At 36.0% G+C, this 23,099-nt stretch overlaps 1 protein-coding gene and 1 pseudogene across 1 annotated transcript in view; one reads left to right on the top strand and one right to left on the bottom strand.

The window, feature by feature from the left end:
• Nucleotides 1–23,099, top strand: part of DDAH1 (dimethylarginine dimethylaminohydrolase 1) — a 212,884-nt gene that overhangs the window by 47,154 nt on the left and 142,631 nt on the right. The window lies entirely within an intron of this gene.
• Nucleotides 16,964–17,082, bottom strand: LOC112485956 (annotated as a pseudogene).

Below are 23,099 nucleotides of genomic sequence, written 5' to 3'. Positions count from 1 at the left end.
ATTGTTGATCTAATTAACTGGGCCATCTCTTTACCTTACATAAGTGGTGGCACTCATTTATTCATTCAACATCCATTAGTGTTCACTGTGTGCCTAGAATGTACCAGAAGCTGCTATTTACTGGCAATGTAAAAAGCACTAAGGCTTGGTCTCTGTCCTTAAGGAACTTACGATGGAGTGGGAGACAGTTGCATAAACAATTGCAATCCAACAAGACGAGTCTTTTTTAGAAGTCTATATAAAGTGCAGCAAGGCTTTAGGAGAAGAACGTGAGCTGGCTGGGGAAGTCAGGAATATAGATTCACAGAGGAGAGAGCATCTGAGCTGAGACATGCAGGAGCCAGTTTGCCAGGCAGCAGAGCCAGTGACTGAGCTACGAGGGTAGGGCATTCTAGACACAGGGCTGAACAAGCATGTCATTGGAGTCTTTGGGGCTTTATTATCAGTAACACATGGCCTGTGACCCACCTCACAACTCAGACACAGATCAGTGTGAGGCAATCCCATTGTGAGGCCACTGCAGAAGGCTTTAAAGCATAGCAGGCTCTGTTCAGGTTGGCCTTGGAGAGAGAGAGAGAGGGAGAGAGTTCCTTCTGACAGGCAGTATGGTGGGGAGACCATAGGGAAGCTGCTTCGGCGTTCAGGTATGAAGGCAGATCTGGAACAATAGTGGAGGGAATAAGACATGAGCCTTGATAAGGGGGCAGAGACAATAGGACCTGGTAATTGACCAGGGGGCTCATAGGGTGACCTCTGTGATGTAAACCACAAATCTGGACTGACTCAAATTTCCAGTTAGTGGTCATGGCCACCTGCATGCCCCCAACAGATATTAAGTTGAGCCTTTTACTCAAATTAATCTGAAGGCAAGAAGGTGTATTTAACCTAACATTAGAATATTTCTATGGAATTAAATGAGATATTTTCAAAATAGATTGTCCTTTTGCGGGGGGGAGGATATTTATCTGTTAAATTATGAAATTATATCTAACTCTAAAGGAGTAATTCTATCACTTCCAACAGAGAATGAACTGAGGCTCATCCATCAGCATTCCCCTTTTTTCTTTCAAAGCAGCTCATAAATACTGGCTCTTTGCTTTACATTTTCACTGTGGCTCTACTGGAGTCCCCAATATATAGAGAAGAAGGTAATTGTCATAGTCAATGTAAATCTATAATGTCAGATCTATTTTTCTGGTAGCCTAAATCTTCTAAATCTTCTATTTATTTATATATTGGCATTTATCAGTGCTTATGTTCATGTAAATATCTCTGTCTTCATAGCTCTATAGAATTTCAAGAAGGAGATTTGCTTCAATCACTTTAATCTGCTATTGTCCCCTGCATTTTGCCGACAAAGTCCCTTCTTTGTGCTTCAGCACAGTCCGTTTTCCTATATGAGTTATTCTCTCTTAGAAATCCATGAACCTCTTCTTCAGAATCTGGCTCAAAATTAAATTTCTTTGAAAAATTTAGTTACGATTTCAATTGTTCCTTTGCTTCTTGACGACATTTAAGAACTTATTAAATTTGCATACATGTTTCCGTTTAAGTCTTCTTAAATATTTTCGTGTATGTGTTTTGGGCATTTTCAAACAGTTTTATTCTTAACCTAGTTCAAGTGTTCAATCGATGGTAACCTTAACCGATGAATAGGAAGTGGAAATACATTTTTGTCTGCCCTAATTTCATGTTTACCTTTAAAATTTTAGAATTTTTTCAGAATCCAAAATATGTGTGCCATCAGGACACCACCCTGTTTCAGACTTCTCAGTATGGTTCTTTAAAAAATTAAAAAATATATATTTTATATGCACAAAAAAACTAGAAAATGTAACAATCCAGAATTTTAAAAGGCAAATGTCATGTAATATATATTTCAGATACTTTATTCTTGTTAGAAAGAAATAAAATATTATAGATATAGTTGAATACCCCTTTTGTAAGCCTCTCTCACACTGTTTCCCTTCTTTTCTTTCTGAAAGCAACCACAAGCCTGAAACTGGTGTTTCTACTTACTCTGTTCCTATACTGACTATAATCAATATATTTATTAATGTTTGTGCTTAAAAATTTTATCTGAATGATATCTTCACTCATCTAGATTTTGTTATTTTCTCCAAACTGAGAATCTCTGTATTTTAATAAACGGATGTAATCTATTCGTATTTATTGTGATTATTGACATGTTTAGGCTTATTTCTACTATCGTACTTGGAATTTATTATTTTCCAACATTTTTCGATGCTATTTTTTTCCCTTCTTGTCATTTTGTGAATAATCATTTCTTTATTTCCTTTTTGTTCTCACACTTATTTGGACATTAAACACTCTAGTTATTTTCCTAATGTGGTTATCACCTTAAATTTTAAAATATGTGTTATTAAAAAAATCCCACATCCATACTCAGCCTTCTCAATCTCAGTCTTTTGGTATCCATCCAGACTTTTTTCCTGTGCAAATATGAATATATTTTTTCCCTTTTCTCCTTTTTTTTTTTTTAAAAAAAAAAGCAGTTATACTATACACACTCTTCTATAGCTTACTTTTTCTCAAATATATCTTTTAAACAGCTCTCTATGTCAATAATATGGGTTCTGTCTCAAATTTTTAATGCCTACATAGTAACGATGATGATATCTAACATTTGCTGAGTGATTACTGTGTGTCAAGAGCTTGTCTCATCTATAGTTTACAAGAACCATATGTGGGAAAAACCCCATTCTGGAAATGAGGAAATGAGGCTTAGAGAGGGGGTGGTAGGTAAAATAAAGGCCCCCAAAGATGTCCACATCCAAATCCCAGAACTTATGAATGCATTGCCTTGCATGGTAAAAGGGACTTTGCAAGTGGGATTAAGGTTAAGACCTTGAGGTGGGGAAATTATCCTGGACTATCTCGGGGGGGCGGGGGGTGCGGGGCGGGGCAGCAATCTAATCACTTGAGTCCTTAAAAGTGAAACACTTTCCAGCTGGTTAGAAATGTGATAGTAGGAATAGGATCAGAGACATGGCAGTATGAGAAGGATTCAGCACCCTACTACTTTGTTTGAGAAAAAGGGGTCTATATGCAAGGACCAGGAGCCAAAGGCAGCCCTCAGCTAACAGCCAGCAAGGAAAGAGAAATCTCAGTCTTATAACAAATGGATTCTGCCAACACCTGAATGAGCAAGGAAAGAGATTCTCTCCTAAACTCTACAAGAAGGACTCCAGCCCTGCCAACACAGTGAGACCCAATTTGGACTTCTAATCTGCCTAACTGTAACATAATACATTTGTGTTGTTTTACACCTCTTTAATTGTGGTGATTTGTATGGCAGCAATATAAAACAACTATAAGTGGCCACAACTAGTAAGTTGTGGTGAAATAGTAACTCGATCTCAGGTGGTCTGACTCCAGGCTGGGTGTATGGCTACATCATGATTTATGTAGCCAGCTCATATTGTTGGACATATAGATTGCTTTCAATTTACAGTATTTTAGGCAATGGGACAGTATGTTTCCTAATACCTATATCTTCAAACACTTAAGATAGAATTTCTATAGGAAAATTTCCTAATATTATTGGGTCAAAGGATAATCACATTAAATATTTTTATAAATACTGCCAAATTGCCTTGCAAAATGTTCCCAGCCCAGCTCTTAGATAAGAACTGAAATCAGCAGGGAAAGAATAAACAAAAAGTATGGATGGGTCTGGCTCACTGGAGGACCATTTCAGCAAAGCAAAGAACTGAAGTAACTGCATAACTGAAAGTGCCTTTCTCCTACACTTTAATTGGGGAACTTGCAGACATCTGTTCCAGAAGAGTTTCTCTGGTTCTGTCTTCTCTATGCACTTTGTGAATAAATTCATTTAGTGCTTTCAGTTCTGGGTTTTGGTTCTTGGCCTTTGAGGCAATAAAGACTAACAACAATAAATAGCCTTTTTCAGTAAGTATCTCTTGTACTACACATGCATTCTAAAATGCTCTATTACTTCAAGTGAAGCTAGAGTTTCCCATGTGCACAATTAGATACTTTAAAATACTAATAGTGTTTCATTAATTTTGAATGATAGGCTTGCAAGCAGGGCCCTGGAACCCAACTCTTGGAAGAAATCACTGATTAAAGAAAATTAACATAGCAACCAGCTCAAGTGCATGGGCTCAGTGACTACCAGGTGTTTTATGGGGGTCACTGAAGCAGGCCTAATCAGGATTTAAGACCAATGCTTCCCATGACTCTACATCAGAATAAACCTCTTCACATTAAGGGATCCCAGGTTCTGAAAAACAGGGAGTCTTTCTTGCTAGAAATAACTTTTATTTTCTTTGGTCATCTTAACGTCATTCTTTTACCTGGAGAGTAATCTGTTTCACTCCTGGCCCTCACCAAGGCTTTTGTTGAGCTTGTAGATCTGACAGTATCTTCCTCCCCACCCCCCCCAACCCCACCCCCAGCCCAGGCTCTTTCTTTTGTTTCAGAGTTTCCTTTCCTTTTACCCTACTGCCTAGGAGATTTTGGTTTCCTCCTTAGGCTGTAATTTTTCACCTTTAGAGTTGTGAAAACTTTTGATCCAATTATTATACATGTTAGTTGCCCTTGTGCTCAACTGCTAGATCCTGGGACATTGTAATAAATATTCTCTTATCTATGAAACAGATTGATGTCTAACTAATGGTGTTTGTTTGTTCTTTTACTTATTTATTTATTTTTGCTTCATTTTATCTAGGAAACCAGAATGGAAATCTTGAATTCTGATAAATTTAAGGGTATGATAATGAATAATAACACCTTCTATTTATTGAACACTTAAATGATGTACCTGACACTGTCCACGTTTTTAAAAAATGCTTCAATTCAAGTCCTCAGGGCCATTCTTTGAGGTAGGCGGTATTATTATCCCCACTCCACTGTTGAGAAAATTGAGGCTTTAAGAAGTTAGACAATCTGCTCAAGGCTACATAGTAGTATATGATAAAACTGAGATTCAAACACAGGCTTGTTTGACCAGTCTGTACTCTTAACCACTATACCAGAATGTTCTTTGGCATTTCAAACCATTTGTAAGCAATACTTTCAAGAATGTTTTTCAACAGAAAAAATTAAACACAGAACTACTTAGTTGTGGTGAAGCAGAAAGAACACTAGGATAGAAGTCAAAAGAGGGAGTACTAGCTGTGTCCTTAACTAGCTGAGCAAGTCCTTGAGTCCCTGGGCAAGTCAGTTCACTAGGCCCGCCTTTGGCCTTTGCTTTTCCCATCTGTAAAAGTGCCAGTCTATCATTCTTAAAAAAACTTGATTTCCTCTTCTTTAATTTTTCTTATACTAAGATAGATGAAACCTACCACTCCCATATCATTTGTGACAGTTAAGGCTGGTATTAGATGAGTCATTTGGCACAAGGATACTTGTCCTGAAAGAAAAAGGAGAGAGCAATGATTAAAATGCCAACCCCCTGGCAGAAAGCAAGCTAAGCATAATGGCTCAAGTTAAAAGCCTAGAAAATCTTGGTGGAAACGGAGTAGATTTATTCTTCTGTCTCTACTTTTCTCTGTATATATTCATCATTGACCATAGACATGTGGATAAACGTGTGGCTCATCATTTAATCATCATTTCAAACTTCCTAGAGCATTAGTGGAGTAATAATGCCACCAATCTGTCTTTGCCCGGTCATAAAGGAGACCCAGCTATCGAAAAGACTTGTTTGTTAACTTTCTTGAGCATGTGTCTTCATCCTATCATATAGCTTTTATTTTTATACCATGTGTTATGGACTGAATTGTGTCCTTCTAAAACTCGTATGTTGAAGTCCTAAACCCTAGTACCTCAGAATGTGACTGTATTTGGAGATAGGGCCTTTAAAGAGGTAATTAAGATAAAATTAAGTCACGTTGGTGGGCCTTAATCTAGTATGACTGGTATCCTTATAAGAAAAGAAGATTAGAACACAGAAGCACAGATGGACAAATGACCATATGAAGACACAAGGAGAAGGTGGCCATCAGCAAGTCAAAGAAAGAGTCCTCGGGAGAAAACAAACCTGTTACCACCTTGATCTTGGACTACTAGCTTCCAGAACTGTGAGAAAATAAACTCCTATTGTTTAAGGCTTCCAATCTGTGGTATTTTGTTAAGGCGGCCTTAGCAAACTAATATGTCATGTTTTAAACCCAGGGTCATTTTAAGGTTTCTCCTTTACTACCCCCGAAATCTTCACCTTCATTTTTTTCTTTCCTCCTTTGCTTGACCTAGATTTTCTTGCCCTAATAAGTCATATTCAAGTATCAAGCTTCATCCACATATTGGGGTAAAGTGATTTTACAGATGTTAACAGTATTTGAAGGGTACCCAATATCAGATGAATCTTGACTGGTAATTGAATCAAGATTTTACACCTATGTAAAATCCTTGTCTTGTCTCTGACTCATCTGTTTGTGCCACTTGTTAAAGAAATTATTTAATTTTATAATTAATAAAATAAAACACTGAACTATATATAATTGATTTCTCATCCTCATGCTCACCCTATGAATATTTCTACTTTTTCTTACTTCCCATCTTGATAAAATGGCAGCAGGAGCAGCAACCATCCAGGTTCAGGTTCTCAAGGTAGAAACCTAGAGAGCCATTTTTTTTTTAAATTTTAATTTCTCAATTTGAGTTGATTACACATTCATATAACTTACAAAGTGATCCCCCCCAATTAGTCTAGTACCTACTTGGCACTATACATTGTTATGATAATACGATTGACTATATTCTGTATGCTGTACTAGGGAGTCACTCTTGATCCTTTATTTCCCTTGATTTGCACGTGCACTCATTATCTTCTTCTGTTCATTCTTCTTTTAAAACATCTAATGAGAAAAGACTTGTAAGATTAAACTATAATACTAAATTTGAATTAGAAATACTATCTATCTGTCTGTCTATCTATCTATCTATCTATCTATCTATCTATCTATCTATCTATCTATCTATCATCTATCTATCTATCATCTATGTATCATCTATTCTAGCTCTGTATGCTGAAAGAACATAGAAGCAATGGCATACCTTTAGCAATAATCATACCTCGAAGCCAGATTTCGTTTCTACTCGCCATTACTTACTAAAAACAACAATGATTTTTGGAGAAATAGTTTATTCTAGTTGTTGAGAAGGAAAGCTACAAGGTGAGTTTAGGATATCTTATTGTACCAGAAACAGTGCTCAGTGATTTATGGGAACATGTTAAAAGGACCCAGGTGTTAGTTTGAAAAGGTTCCCATTAGACAAATTTTGGACAATTTGAAGCAGACTATCTATAATTGATGGTACAATACTGAATACATAGAAATCCATATGTTCATAGTGGTGCTCCAAAAAATGAAGGGAAGAAGAAAAAACTCATTTGCATAATTGGAGGTGACTATTCAAGAAATTTTTACTCTAAAATTAGCAGTGAAGGGGAAATAACTGAACATTTACCTTGCTTTTCTAGTAGGAATTTTATATCATTCTAATTGATTAGGGAAAACTCATCTTTAGAAAAGAATGCCAAAGAAGGAATGGTAATAATTGAAAGTCACTATTTTGCAACTCCCAATGAAATAATTAATTCAGGCAAGGATCAACAATGGTAGAAGATAATTGCAGAACAGGATATTTACAGAGTGACCAAACATCACCGCACAGGTTACATACTAATTGCAAAGGGCACAAAGAAGAGATCTGGTAATCACCACTTTGGCCAAGTGATAGATCTTAGCATTGATAATATGGGGTTCTTGCATTGTTTCTCCTGATGTTATGCAGATAAAATTCACAGAAGTGCTTATAAACTATTAAAAAATGTTTAACCTGAATCTAATTAAGCCTTTAAAACTAACTTCAAAAATATAAATATTACAGGGGCTCAAAGAACGATCAAATTATAAGGAAACCTACAGAGGAATCCCAAATGTGAGATATTTTTTAAATCAACTTTTTTGGATTTTTCCAAAAGTCATTATCAGCAGCCGAAGAGAAGGAGAAATTATTCTAGGTTAAGAGAGACTGAAGACATAACAACCAAATACAATATGTAAGCCTTGATTGACTCTTGGCTTAATAAAGACAGCTAAAATACATTTTGAGAACAATTGGAAAAAATTTGAATATGAGCTACATATTAAATAATATTATATTATATTTAATAAATATTAGTTTTCTTAGATATGATGATGACATTGTGGTGATATAGAATAAAATTCTTATTTTTAGGAGGTACATATTTGGGTGAGAATAGCCATGATTTCTACAACTTTTAAAATACACACACACACATCTTTTAACAATGTAATCACAGAATGTCATTCCCATTTGAAACCTTCCAATGCTTCCCACTATATTTAGAATAAAGTCCAAACTCCTTACCATAGTTTTGTAGGCTGATGGTATAGACTAGTCTGTCTGTCTGATATCATCTCTTGTCGTTCACTTCCTAGATCATTATATTCTCGTAACTTTGCTTTTCCTTCTTCCTGGACTTTCTTTTCCCTAGATTTTCATTAAGCCCAGATGCCACCTTCTCAGAGGTTTTCCTTCACCTCCTCATCTACTATTTTTCTCTCATAGTTCCTATCCTATTATTTTGCTTTATTTTCTTCTGATCACATACCGCTCTCTGATATTGCACTTGTAAGTAACTGATATTAACTGTTTTGTTTATTGGAAGCTCCAGGAGAGCAGGCATCTTGTCTATTTTGTATTCTTAGCACATGGTACAAAAACTGGTACATCTCATTTGTTTGGTATTTATTTGTCACATTAGTGAATGAACTTTATAGATAGACTAAAGAAGACCTATAGAATTCAGTTGGTTTCAACTTTTTAAAAGCAGAGGACTTTTTTTATTAAACATAATATTTGGATTTAAGTTATTAGTCTATGTATTTGTTTAGTTTTTAAAAATTATTTCTTGACAATTAATAAGATCCTATACACATCTTAGCATATACTTACCAATTTAATGAGCACTTGTTCAACAAGAGGTACCACCAGGGGGACATAAATCCTCTGACCAGTAGCTGTGGTCAATGAGAAAATCTGGCTGGAGGAAAAGCATACCTGACCCCAGGGGTCAAGGGCAGATGAGAGGCACTGAGCGTTCTGGCAGTGGGGCTCATACTGGGCTCTCCTGCAGCTCTGCTAAGAGAGACAGTAGGAAGCACAAGAGGCAGGGCCATCATCTGTAGCACCCAGATGTGAAGCAACAAAAGGAGCCTCTTAAAACTGGCCTAGGGTCTAGTGAGAAGCTGCCTGGCCTGGAGTAGCCCTGTGCCAGTGGCTGCAGCACTGCAGAAAGGATGGCAGTATAGTTGGTGTTAGCAATGTATGGTGCCACAAGAACAACATCTCGGGGAGATGCTGACATATGTAACAGCCTCCCACCATGCACAAGCCATAAGGACTTGGGAAGGAGGCAATGATTGCAGTGCTAAGCAAGTGGCAAAGAGGGGAACATTTGACCCTTCACATTCTTCCAGATGACAGGGACTCGGGGACCTGGAATTTCAGCAGTTGAGTATGTGTGATCTCAGCAAGAGCTATTGCTTTTATTGTCATTTTGGTTTTATTTATCTTTCAGTATCATTTAAAAAAATTAAACATACCTAGAGATGAGAGAGATGTTGGTATTAGCAAGCAAGGACTTTATAGTAGCTCTTATAAATGTGTTTAAGAATTTTTTTAAAAAAGCTAGCAGAGGGTCAACTTAGAAAGTTTTTCAGGATTGCTTCAGTATTGGCTTTTTTAAACTTCTATAAAGTTTAAAGCAAAAACAGTAACAATTTATTGTGGAGCTTTTAACATTTGTAGAAATATGACATATGAAAACAATAGCGCAAAGGACAAGTTGGGGAACAGGAAGTGTATTTTTGTAAGTTTTTTTATACTTCAAAAGTAGTGATATAATATGAAATCATAGTAGACTCTGCTAAGTTAAGGATGTGTGTTGCAACCCTTAGATCAGCCGTTAAAAAATAAAACTAAAAGGTATAGCTTTTAAACCAATAGAGGAGCTAGAGTGGAATACTTAAAAATTCTCAACAAACCCAAAAGAAGGAAGGAAAGAAGGAAATAACAAAAAACAGATGGGAGAAAACAAATAGATGGGAGAAATCAAATAGCAAGATGGCAGATGTAAACTCAACATCAATAATTATATTAAATGTAATTGAACTAAACACTCCAATTAAAATTCAGAGATCATGAAACTGGACAAAAAAATAACAAGAACCAACTCTATACAGTTTATAAGAGAAATGCTTTAAACGTAAACTATAAGCATAAAGACACAATAGGTTAGAAGTAAAAGGGGATAAAAAGAAAATATATCTTGATGATTTTTTAACAATAATATTTGACATGAGAAATTATGGTTTTGTAATTGTAATTTTGTTTTGTTTTTACATAGAAAACTGTGCTTGCCTTAAATCTGCAGGTGACATTTTTGGGTTAAAATTGCATTTCACAACATACCAGACACTTCCTAATCATCTAAAGGTTTGCAATCACTGTATATCTCCAATAAAATGTATGTTTACATTATACTTTAAAGCTGTAATTTTGGGGGGACATTCTCATATTTTGTAAGAACAGAATGCTTATCTAAAGCTTCTCAATAATGGGAATGGAAGACTTGCTGACATCTGAATCATGCTCAGTATAAAAGAGAAAATTGGGAGTATTTCAACACTCAATACTTTTTCTTGGCAAAGATTGATAGAGTATTGGTGTAAAAAGGATTGCTTTAAAAAATATATTTAAAGTGTTACTAAGTACCATAGTACTTCATCTTTGGAAATATTGTGGCTTTAAGGGTCACTGACTGTGTGTCATATACCAGTAGAAAGAGGTTTACCAGCTGTGAACATTCTTTGCATTCTTAGTGTTATTCATGGCTGTTTCTCTACCTCATGGGCTGTATGACACTGTTCATTTTTTTAAAGGCCCCCGGTTTGTAATTCTTGTGCGTTAAGTCATTGGGTCTCTAGCTGGCCTTCCAACTGTCCACCGGCCTGAGCTCACGAGGAAGCAAGTGCAGTCGTCAGTGTCATGACGCTATTCTGCTAGGTTAAATCCCCAAAACTGGTGGTATCCAAAAAACATCTAGAATAAATTTTTTTTCTGTTTTGAATTAATGAAGCAGAAACATATTCTATGAGTAATGTTTATAAATAGCCTTGGATCTTTTATAAGGACTGTCCTCAATGTTGGCACCTGTAAGAAGATATCATGTGTCATTATTTTTATAATAATCATGTTTGTACAGAATGACGGCAGGAAGACAAACTGAGTTTATTCCTAATTGGTTATTATTGGTTGATGATAATTCTGTGAGGGCTTATGATGTTAAGTTAAAAGATGTGAAACTGCTATTTATGTAGGCAATTTTACATGACTCTAAGAGACAATATGCATTTTAATTCGTTCTCTGCACATCATTGTGAGTCTGTCACAAATATTTTAAATTAATACATGTAATTTAAAAATTGAAACTTCAAAGGCAAGATTTGTTCATTCTCATTCTTGCTCTGTTTTTACTCTCTGTCATTGCTCCCTTACTCTCAAGGAAATGGAGACTCTATAATCAGAGCATCTACTGACATTTGCCATTCTTTAGCCCCTTGAGAAGTAAACAGATAAAAACACAAATATTACTTATTCAGTTGGGCGTTAAAGCCATCTTTCAATCCTTCTAACAATAATTTGAATTTGCAGCTCTTCTTTTATGAATTTTTACAAATCCTTTTGTATATAGAGAAGACAATTCCATCACAGAAATATATTAGGAGTATAGAAATGCCTTTTCCCTCTCCTCTCTTCCATATTTCTCCAGTTGCAGTTTTCATCTACACAGAAAAGGAGCTCTGGTAGCTTCTGCTGAGACTTTTCAGTAGGAAAATGCTTCAAAAAAAAAAAAAAAGCAGCAGTTATTTTGAAGACCAGGTTTCTAAAATTATGTTCAGGTAAGTTAAATTTTAGATGTCATCCCTTATAGCTAAAAGTAAACACATTTGATTTAATCATGTTAATCGAAATGTATTTGCATTCAAGTGTTCTTATATATCAGTACTCGTGGATAGATTTAAATTACATTGACAGAAAACATCCATTTCCTCACAGTTTCAAATACCAAGCAAATTTTAGAATCTGGTCTACAGCATGGTTGTTTTTGAAAAAAAAAAAAAATGTAATTCAGCCAAGGCTGATCTTGTTTTTCCTTTATTCTTTAAGCCAGAAGCAATTACTTTTCATTTCAAGATTAAGCGGCTGTAACACTGCCATTCGTCGCTGAGGCTCCTGGTTTCAGCATGTCTCCTTGGTTCCCAGCCAGTCCTGGGTGTTCAGGTAGCAGCTGTGGCTGGGAGTGCCTCTCCAGCCCACATTCCTTCGCTATGAATTTTGCAGCCCTGTTTATCTGATGAAGACCTCCCCATAGTGAGTTGCTCATGACATTATCACACAGACCTTAATGAATAATATGGAAAGATACTGAGTACTCTTCTTCCTGGAATGCCAACCAATCTAACTTTCCCAGTCACTTCACTCTGGCTGGTCGCCACAAAGGCCTGGTGCTGAGATCCGATGAGACCTGTCCTGCATAAACCGAATTCTAACAGGATGCCTACAAGTTCTCTCTGAGAGGCTGTCACCCAAGCCTGTTCAGAGAATTTTCCACAATTACATTTGCCCAAACTTGAACTCTCACTTCTCTGCACTGTTTACTTCAATGTATACTTTTAATCTACAAATGCTATCACCAACTTCAGCACACAAAGACCTCTCTTCCTTTTCTTAAAATCCATGATTTTACTTGGGATAACTTGGGATGACTTTAGAGCATGGCTTTCTCACTATTTCATGGGTCTTCAGTTTCCCTTCCCAAATCAGAACATAAATTCCCTGAGAGAAGACACCTTGAAAATTGATAACATCTTATGCAGCAGATAAAAAAAAAATTGGACAGAGAGACCTTTGTTGCTCTTAGTAATTCAGAAAATTTTCCTTAACATGTTCAGAAGACTCGAGATCATCTGCTATAATATATGACTTCTCTCCTTTCTCCTGCCTGCCCTCTGCTGGAACTGCTAATGAGCAATAAGATGCCTAAAGCAGAACATTGAACGGGAAAAGTAGGAAAACAAGGGGTTTGTCTGACTGAATAGCAAGCCGAATAACTGATTTTTGAGTCCACAGCCTGGCTTTTTGAAGCATCTCGTTATATGTCTGGGATAACTAGCAGCCTTATCACAGGACGCCTTATTGTTTCAACTGGGATGTTGATTCTCCCTATTGGCATGAGATAGACCTAATGACCTTGATCCTTTTTCTCTTCCTCTGTGCTTGTTTCATCTCCAGATGACAGGTAGATGAGCCAGGTAGTGCCCCCTCCCAAACACAAACGCCCTCCCTGTTCACCAGTCCCTCAAGCCTTTACCACCGTCATACATAACAGAATTTACAAGAATCTGGCAAGACTGCCAGTTTGGTAATGCAATACAGGAGATAAGTTTGAAACTCTAGATGGGTTTCCTGTTTCGAAGGGATGTGACAGCTGCTGAGGCAGCCCATTTGCCCTTGGAGAGGAGAAGCAAGAGTGTCTGATCACTAGATGATCTCTCCCTCCTGCTGGCTCAGGGGTGGTGTGTGCAGTCTCTGTCCCACTCCGTCCCACTTGGTCAGGTGGCTGGATGTTATAAAAAAGAAGAGGAAAACATGTGTTTTGCTTTTTTTATTATTAAAAGAGGGTACTCTCTGGGGAAGCAGAATCCATTAGCTGAATCCATTTCAGTATCTATGGTTAATTAATTTAGGCAGCTTTAATGCACTTTTATTATGTAGCTTTAAGAGCTGTTCTGGTAACTATCCATCCCATAAATATTAGCACTACTTTATATGTATAATATCCTCTGTGGAGGAGTGAATCTGAATTATTATCCAGATATTAATTTGCACACAATTCTGTCCAGACAATGCAAAAATGCTTCCTCTGTTCAATAAATTTCAAAGTGAGAAAAAACTGCTCAGTTATGACACTCAACATTATAAGTTAGTGGATAAGCCAGTCTGGCAGCCTCTCAAAACATAATTTTAAAATTAAGTTTTACTGTGCTATGAACAGAATAATTGATTTCCAGATTTCATTCTGTAAATTAAATACTAGACTTGGAATTACTAGAAGAAATAACACAGCCAATAATTCTTTCTTATAAAACGACAGCGTTTTAATTCATGATATGCATTAGCATTTATTAATGCCTAAGATTTCATCAATCAATTTTCCATTTAAAAAAAGATGTCTCTGGAAACAACAGTGGGGAAATACTGAGTTCCAAAAGCAGTGTTGGGAAAGGCAGCAGGTCTAGTGTTCTGGGCACACGTTTAACTAAATTATAGTCAATAACTATGTGGTTCCAAGTACATACACACATTTTTTTGTATGTCCACCTTATGAACAGACGTTCTTGGAATGTCAACGTTTTAAAGAGAAAATATTTAAATTTCTCTATTTAAGAGGTGTGCTGTGTTTGTTCAAAATTACAGCAACCTCTGATATTATTTTAAAATATTTATTTTGCCACGTTGACAGACTTCTACACTGCTCTTGGGTTTTAATTTTGTTTACAGTAGTACATTTCAATAGTTGGCTTCGGATTAAATGAATCTTAGTACTTCGTGATGATTTTATTAATTAGTTGCTTTTGAAAAGTATTTTAAGCTAAAAGTTACTTTGAAATAGAAGCTCTAAGAATCACTACCACCAGAGAAATGTTCATTTTAAATCATTTATTCATTTCATTCATTCAACAAAATTGTATTTAACACTTATCAGGACTGACTTATCCATATGCAAGGTAAGCACAGCATCTGAAGCCTGCAATATGATGCAAATGGTTTAATTTTTTTGAGTCAAAAGAAAAAAATGAGATTTTAGGTCAAAGAAAATGTTGAACTATAGAATATTAATATATTCATCTTTATACCAATATGGTCATTAAAATACAATTTTAATATTTTTATGGAGGAAGAGGTTCCCAGGACTCATGAAAATCACAATGCAACCTATGCCAAATTTTACCTATTCTACAAATAAAAAATGAGTAAGACAATTTCTATGTCCAAAGCACTCACAATCTAATGAAGAAAATGGACATAAAACAGTTCATAATGTGGTTTCCTTGAAGTTGTTTGATATAGTAATTATAGCCTGAAGAACATAAGAGTTTTACTAAGAACTATTTTTCACATGTAGACCTGATCTATCCTCCTTTCAGTTAAATTTATACAAAAGCAAGGTTTGTACGTGTTTTAATAGTACATAAACAGCATGATTATATGTTTGTTCATTTCAAACACCACTGATATTGTTATCCAGATCTGTACGTAAAAATGTCCATATTTTATAAGCACACTTCATCAACAGGGCCACAAAGGAAATGGCAGGCTGTAAGTATTAATGGTCCAATGAGGAAAATGAGAAATGAGGTTTGATTCTTCCAAGCTTAGCAAAGCTTACTTATGTCCTTCTGAGTTTTACTGAGGCTTCAGAAATGAAACAGAATCTTGGCTGCTCTTTCTGTCTTCATAAAATTTCTCATTTATATGAGATTTGCATTTATTTTTTTCAACAACTGTTTCTAATGCCATAACTGGGCTAGTCAGAATGTTCTTCATAACCTAAATCTTCCTTGTTAATAGTTGGGCCCACTTCCATACAACTTGGTTGTCAATTGGAGAATGATTTTTGATCATTTTCTGTTTTTAGAGCAACTTCACCTACATTATCTTACTACTTGCAAAGAACCACTTTGAATAAGTAAGGCATCATAGGACACTGGAAAAAGCACAGGCTCAGAGACTCAGACCAATTTGGATATGAGCCAGAATTCTGTCACTCAAACTGTACGACCTTGGTCAATTCATTTAACCTCGTCGCATTCCAGCTTCCTCGTCTATAAAAAGGGGATCGTTATGCATGCTACTAAGTTGCTGTAGGACCTAAGATAATGTACATTAAACTTTAGTTCAGTACCTGGAATATAGTAGATGCTAAATACATAGATGCTAAATACATAGATGCTATTATTATTTGTCATGTTTTACAAATTAGAAAACTGAAATACAAACATATTAAATGACTTTGGACAGGGTCAAGGGACTAGAGCACCCAGTTATTACTGGAAAATCGCAGCCTTACTTTTGATCAAACTTTATTGAGAATGAGGTCGTAGGACAAAATGGAAGTGCAGAAGCAAAAGGTACAGAGAAAGCGCTGACAAAGAAGCAACCAGGTAATCAATATACATTTATTGAGCACCTTGTAAGTATAGGTCTTGTGTGCATAGCTGGGCCACTTTTGGTTGCAAATGACAGAATCCCAACTTGCCCACACACAGAGGAAAATTTGTTGGCTTCTATAACCCAAACACAGGATGTAGGGATCTGGTCCGGGGGATGTCTGGGTTCAGTGGCAGGAACATTTTTAGGGCTCATGCTCTCTATTTCTGACTACTGTTTTTGCTTCCCTTTGCAGATGGCTTTCTCTATGCCATTGGGAGCAAGGCTCCTAACAACCCTGGGTTCTCATCTCATCCCAGCAGCAATTCGACTAGCAAAGAAAGAGGATTTCTTCCTCTTTGGCTCTAGCCTGGAAATAATCTCGAGTTACTTGCTTTGGAGCAACTTAAGTCACAAATTTCTCCCCAAACCAACACCAAGACAGGAAGACAGGGTAACATGATAGGTCCATTCGAGAACACATGTCTATCCTTGTCATTAGGATGTGTTTGTTTTGTTTTGTTTTCCCACAGAGAGAGGTGTATTGTATATGTAGTAAATTTTATCTTCTTCTTTTTTTTTTTTTTTAGGCGAGGCAACCCTTGGTTGACCTCACAGATTGCAAGGATCTTGTCAGCTTACAATCCTTTATTTTTTAATTTATTTTTTATGCCTACAGCACCTAGTCTTCCTAGGTGGTCTCCTATCCAAATACTAACCAGGCCCGACCCTGCTTAGCTTCCAAGATCAGATGGGATCAGGCTTGTTCAGGGTGGTATGACCCTGACAAACTTTATCTTCTATAAGATGTAATAAAAAAATTAATATGTTAATGGTACAGTTTGTTTAAAGAGCCAAAAGACTAGAATCTCAGGATGTCTGGCTGAGGTACCATAGGGCCCAAATGGACATGCCACGTGGATTTTCAGCCAAGAAGGAAAGCCATTGTACTTTTTGTTTACCAATATGTTAGCTCATAGAATACAAACTTAAATTTATTTTTTAATATGCATACCTTTAAAAGAGAAAGTTATAAACACTTGAGTACTATCAGAAAAAGCAGAACTCTCTAAAGAGGGTGATTGGAGACTGGACCACAGACTGACATCCTTGTTGTTTGAAAAACTGCAGGGTGTCTTGTCCTGTGGGAGTGTATTATTCTAACAACTCCCTTAATGCGTTTTCCTTCCTGTGGAGTGGGCTGGAGATGGGAGCTCATAGCAGACTTATAAATTGAATTATATAGCAAGTGATCTTCTCTTAAAGTCTTTGCTGGGATTATTTAAAACTTCAAGTTTGAAGTTTGCTCTTGGTTCTAGTACTTCAGTGTCCACTTACCATTACATTAGTGGGAGGACCATTGTATTGTATTAGAGATTTGGAGAGCTTGTGACTAGGTGAAGAGTCACTGTTTTGACATTTTATGTCAACATCATTATTTCCCCACTCATTTCACATTTCTCCTGCCATTTGGGCCCTCAACTCAATGTTACCTTGATTACTTTCCGGTCTTTAGTCATACATCTGTCTAAACTATTTTTACCTTAAAATGTTTATGTCTTTTCAACAACTCACTTTTTCTTCTTTCTGACTCAAAATTAGAAATATCCCCACTCTTTTCCAGCACTAAATTCTTCCCTCTTTCTCCTCCTTAGGAAATTAACTTCATCCATTACTTTATCTTCTATTTGCATCTTTAAGTATCTCTTTCTACTGCATCTTTCTCCACTTATCTATCTACAAGACTATTTCCTTGAGATATCATAAAAAGATATCTTATGTGGAAGTACTCTGTTACTCTAAAGTGGAATATAAACATGGAATAGCATTGTTAAAGAGCCAAAAAGAATTTTGATTTTACTTTCTCATTATTCAGCTCACTACTTAATATTTTAAAATCTTACCTCTGTCTCCTGATGTATTGTTTTGGGGGTCCATATCATTACTTTTTTTTCTTGAATGTGACACAATTGACTCAATTGACTTTGCCTTCCTCTTTTGGTTTCCATAACCTCACTACTTTGGTTCACCTTTTCTCTCTCTGACCACTCTTCTCTCTCCTTTAATGCTCATCTTTTTCCTTCTGCCTCTGACTGTGAGTAGGCAAAACATTTGAACTTTATGCATAGAGATCACTATATTTTCTTCTACATAAATACTCTCCTTAGAACCAAAATATACACTAATGTATTTAGAATGGCTTGCATAACATGCCTAATAATTAATAGTCAGAGATAAAAATGACCATTTATAAGGAATGACACGAAAAAAATACATTTTGTAGCTCTATGTTTTACTACTATAATTTACACCTTCAAATATAGTCAGTATCTTCATATTAAGACAGCATTTCAACCATATTTAATTTAGAATGCTGAACTTTTAAGTATATAATGATGTGCTAATGAATGTACACTAAACATATTGCTTGAGTTTTGTACATTTCCAGCAATCATCTGAATATAATTCAAGCTTATGTGTAACCTCATCAGAAATATCACCTTCGAATCTAAGACTCATGTCTTCTTACATTATTGCTACAGATCCTATTAACAAAAGTAATTAAGCACAGCTTCAGTTTTCTGTTTCAACATTAAAGATGTATGATGTAACAATAGCACACTGTGCAGCTCTAAAAAGAATAGAGATGCTCCTTACATGTTCATATGGGAAGATTTTGTTATGGTCCCTTGCCCCAACCAATATCTTGAAGCCCTAACCCCCAATGTGATAGTATTTGGAAATGTGGCCTTTGGGAGGTAATTCGAGTTAGATGAAGTCATGAAGGTGATGCCCTCACAGAGAGATTACTATTCTCTCTCTGCCAAGTGAGGGCACAGAGGGAAGGTGACTATCTGCAAGCCTGGAAGAGAGCTCTCATCAGAAACCCAACATGCTGGCACCCTGATCTCGAATTTTCAGTCTTGAGAACTGTGAAAAGTTAATTTCTGTTGTTTAAGCCACCAGTCTATGGGATTATGGGATTAGCCAGAACTGACTAATACAATCTCCAAGATTTATTTTTAGGTGGGGTGAAAAGGATGCTAAAATAATGTACTCTTGGGGTGAAAAAAAGAAGAGAAAGTAATCTATGCTTGTACTGGCTAGTATATATACACACACACACACACACACACACACACACACACATATATATACACATTTAAATCCTGGGAATTAAGTGAGAAACTAATAATATTGGCTACTTGTTTTGAGGGAGATAGAAACGGCAGACAGAAGAAAGGAGTAGAAATGAGATATTGCTAAATATCTTTTTTTTTGCTTTTTGGTGCTTGAACTATCTGAATGTGCTACCACTTCAAGAAACTAAATAAATAACCTTCATTTTAAAAAATAACTAAAACATTTTACTTGGAAAACAAGACTATATTGAAATAATTGATTTTATTGAAAGAAGACTGCTGGTCAGCAGAATAATTATAGCATCAGCTAACATTTGATGCAGGCACAATTTGAAGATGAAAGAATATGTGAGGTTGTATTAAATTGTTTTCTCAGTCAGTTCTTTAATAATCCCCATGACAATGTAGACAGTTCTTATTGTCTACTGTCCTCTCCTTAGATCTGCATTGGTTACTGCCAGCAAAGCTGAAGTATTCCATATGATATGCATTTGATTGAAAGATGATGGCCATGGGTTCACAAGTATTCTCTCAGTAATGTAGATATGGCCTCTGACAGTCAAGCCTTCTCCTTCACTTTCCCTCAGTTGATGGTCCTATATTTAAGTTCAGCAACTACTGAGAAAAAAGCCTACTCATTCTTCCAAAAGTCAACACCTCCTCTGAAGAAAAAAACGTAACTTTTCTCACAACTTCTTTGGCCAGATAAACATCCAATTGTTTTAGGAAAATTATACTACTCCAGAGCGTTGTCCTTAAATGTAATTCTGATCATTCTATTTCTGTTTAACGTCTATTAAAGATTTCTTCTCTATTGGTCATCTGGCTTCTGCCTATCTCTCTACTCTCATCTACTCATTTTGAGCAGTTTTGCCATGACCAAAAAGTGCCTTTCTCTCTGTCACCATGCCTCCTTAAATGCCATTTCTATTGCCTGGACCACCCTTTTATTTATTCCTTCTGATAAAGCTCCCCTCAATGGAGGTGAATGTTTTTCCTGACATCACCCTATATTTATTGAACACCATAGATTCTCTATGAGCTTGTTCCTTTCCACCAGATTCTAGATGTTCAGGGGCCATAGCATATTAATTTTGCATCCCCAATGCTAACATCTGGTAGTAACTTGGTGGTTGAATGAATGAATAAATATACAATTTGGCTGAAATGTTAAAGATAAAAATATCATAATATCTTATAAGAAAATCTTAACCAATGGTTAGGGAAAATTCTTTGTAGAAGGATTTTAACTTTCTGCATTGTGAGTTATTCAACTCTGGCTGACTTGTAAAAGTTGAATTCTGTCAGGATAATTCTGCAGGAGCCTTTTGATTTTTTGGAAAGTTTTCAATTTTGTAGACTTTTTGTGTGTGTGGTTTGAAAACCCTGCTGGACATCTCCATACTAAGGCACCTTTTTTGAGGATCTTCTCTGTTTAAGAGCATTTTATTTCTAACATTTTAGAGTATAGATGGTGGTTTTCAATTCAGTGGACTTTCATCCTTATCTCCAGGAAACCACATTTCTTATGCTTTGTGGTAAAGTTACATATCTATAGAAATCACCCTGTGGAATGAGCCTTTGGCTAGGACTTCAGATCTACATTTGCTTGCCGGAGAGCAGTGACAGCAAGGTAATCTCTATCACTTTGTAGTTAGATATCTCTCTCGTGTGTCTTTCTCAAATATGTCCTTTTAAAATGTTGTGAAATATGCAGAAAACAAATCATTACTATTTGCTAGCTGACAGAATTCACTTTCCAAATGAAAGGGGCTGATTTTGGAAGGTTTCAGCTGTGTCAATAAAGGCTCTAGTGAGACAGATTTTAGAATTAAGCCCATTATCTTTTGTTAATTCAGTTTACCCTGAACAAATTAGATAAAATAAATGCTTGAACTCCAACTATTCAGACTTACTTGTATAAACATGGCCTCATAAGAATTCATTCTCAAAGTTTATTGACTTTAATTGTCCTACTGATGCTGTTGAAGTATGTATCCATTGATATGTCTAATGTGTTAGTATTCATTTTCTATAGTGTCTTGAGATCTAATGTATAGCATGATGACTGTAGTTAATAACACTGTATTGTACACTGGATATTTGCTAAAAGAGTAGATTTCAGCTACTCTTGCCACACACACACACACACACACACACACAAAAGGTAAATATGTTAGGAAATGGATATGTTAATTAGCTCAACTATGATAATAATCATTCACTATGTATATGGTTATCAAAATATCATGTTGTACTCATTAAATATATACAAATGTTATTTAAAAAAAAAAACATTTGCAATAGAGTGAATGCAGAAGGGGCTGTGAGAATGCAGCTGACCACCATTTTGCAAGAATGTAAAATAATGCCACTCAGTACATGTTTGTTTAATTGAGATATTATGGGATATTTTTCATAAAAATATATTATTTGTGTTCACCTTAAAAAATCTAAACATTTTTTATAGTAATGAGCACTGTCACAAGCCTGAGTTTAATATACATTTGAGCACAACCCTGACACTTTTCTCAATATAAATAGCACATTTGCTAATAATGACATGTGGCTGAAAGTAAAACTTAAATCCAACAGAATTTGCTGGACCTTAGTTCTGATGCCATTTCTTGCAAGGTTGGAGATAAAAATAATAGGAGGCCTGGAATATTTCTCCCACCCCAGAACTTTATTTTGCAGTCACTAAATCTGCAAAATTTCTGGCTTTTCCCTTTAGGCAAGAGTGTCTTAATTAAATAATTTATTAAGCCCTTTTAAAAACCAGCAGTTCTCTGTGGGTTGCTTCTATAATTGCTTCTTCACTCATCAACTAAAGGTCTACCTAAGCTAACTATCTTGTTCGTTCTCAACATAATGTTTTACATATTTAATTCATGCAATCGTTTACTCTGTAGCTTATGTGTCTCTATTTTGGTGTCATCATCTGTTCAAAACTGTATGGTCCCAGAAGACAAGACCCACGTATCCTTAATTTATTTTCTATGCAGCCTACACAATATTAGCTGATATTAAACAGGTAGTAATAAAGACAGGAATCTATAGTAAGCTGATAAAATGTGAATTTAACATAAAAAAAAAAAACCCTTATTGAAGCTCTGGTTTGTTATTCACAGCACACCGTAGCCTGTATCAGTTGCTAAGAAGAGTTTAGTATTACATGAAAGCAGTGATAAAAATATTCAAAATAGCCAACTCCCAGTGACTCATAGGTACATGTGTCCTTAAGTTGCTCACCTGCTTTTGCCCTAGGGCCATGTTTCTGCTTTTATGACTCCAGCCAGAGGCTGCAAAGGCATACAGGAGGTCAAATCAAACAGTTTTCTAATAACTGGTAGTTCTGGTAATAAGGATACTGGAGAAGCTGGTAATGATTACTAAATCGTTATTGAGGGATTTTTGTGGGATTTAAATCTTGATGGTCAATTTGCATTAACAAATCAACATTCATTGAATGTGTGGTTTGTAGAACCATGGAGAAATTCCTTTTCTGTCAAAAACTCAGTATGGTATACCTGACTGCATCCACAGGAGAAAATTAAATGCTTCATCTTGATAGACTAGCAGAACTTGGAGGAGCCAGCCTTAAAGCATTTTTCTAGAACTGAAGATTTTGATCGTTGTTCTAGGCCTCCCGTCTGTCAGCCT

The sequence above is a fragment of the Pteropus alecto genome, unplaced genomic scaffold, assembly GCF_000325575.1.
Source record: "Pteropus alecto unplaced genomic scaffold, ASM32557v1 scaffold25, whole genome shotgun sequence".
NCBI classification, from domain to species: domain Eukaryota; kingdom Metazoa; phylum Chordata; class Mammalia; order Chiroptera; family Pteropodidae; genus Pteropus; species Pteropus alecto.
This window is presented reverse-complemented; position numbering and strand designations above follow the sequence as displayed.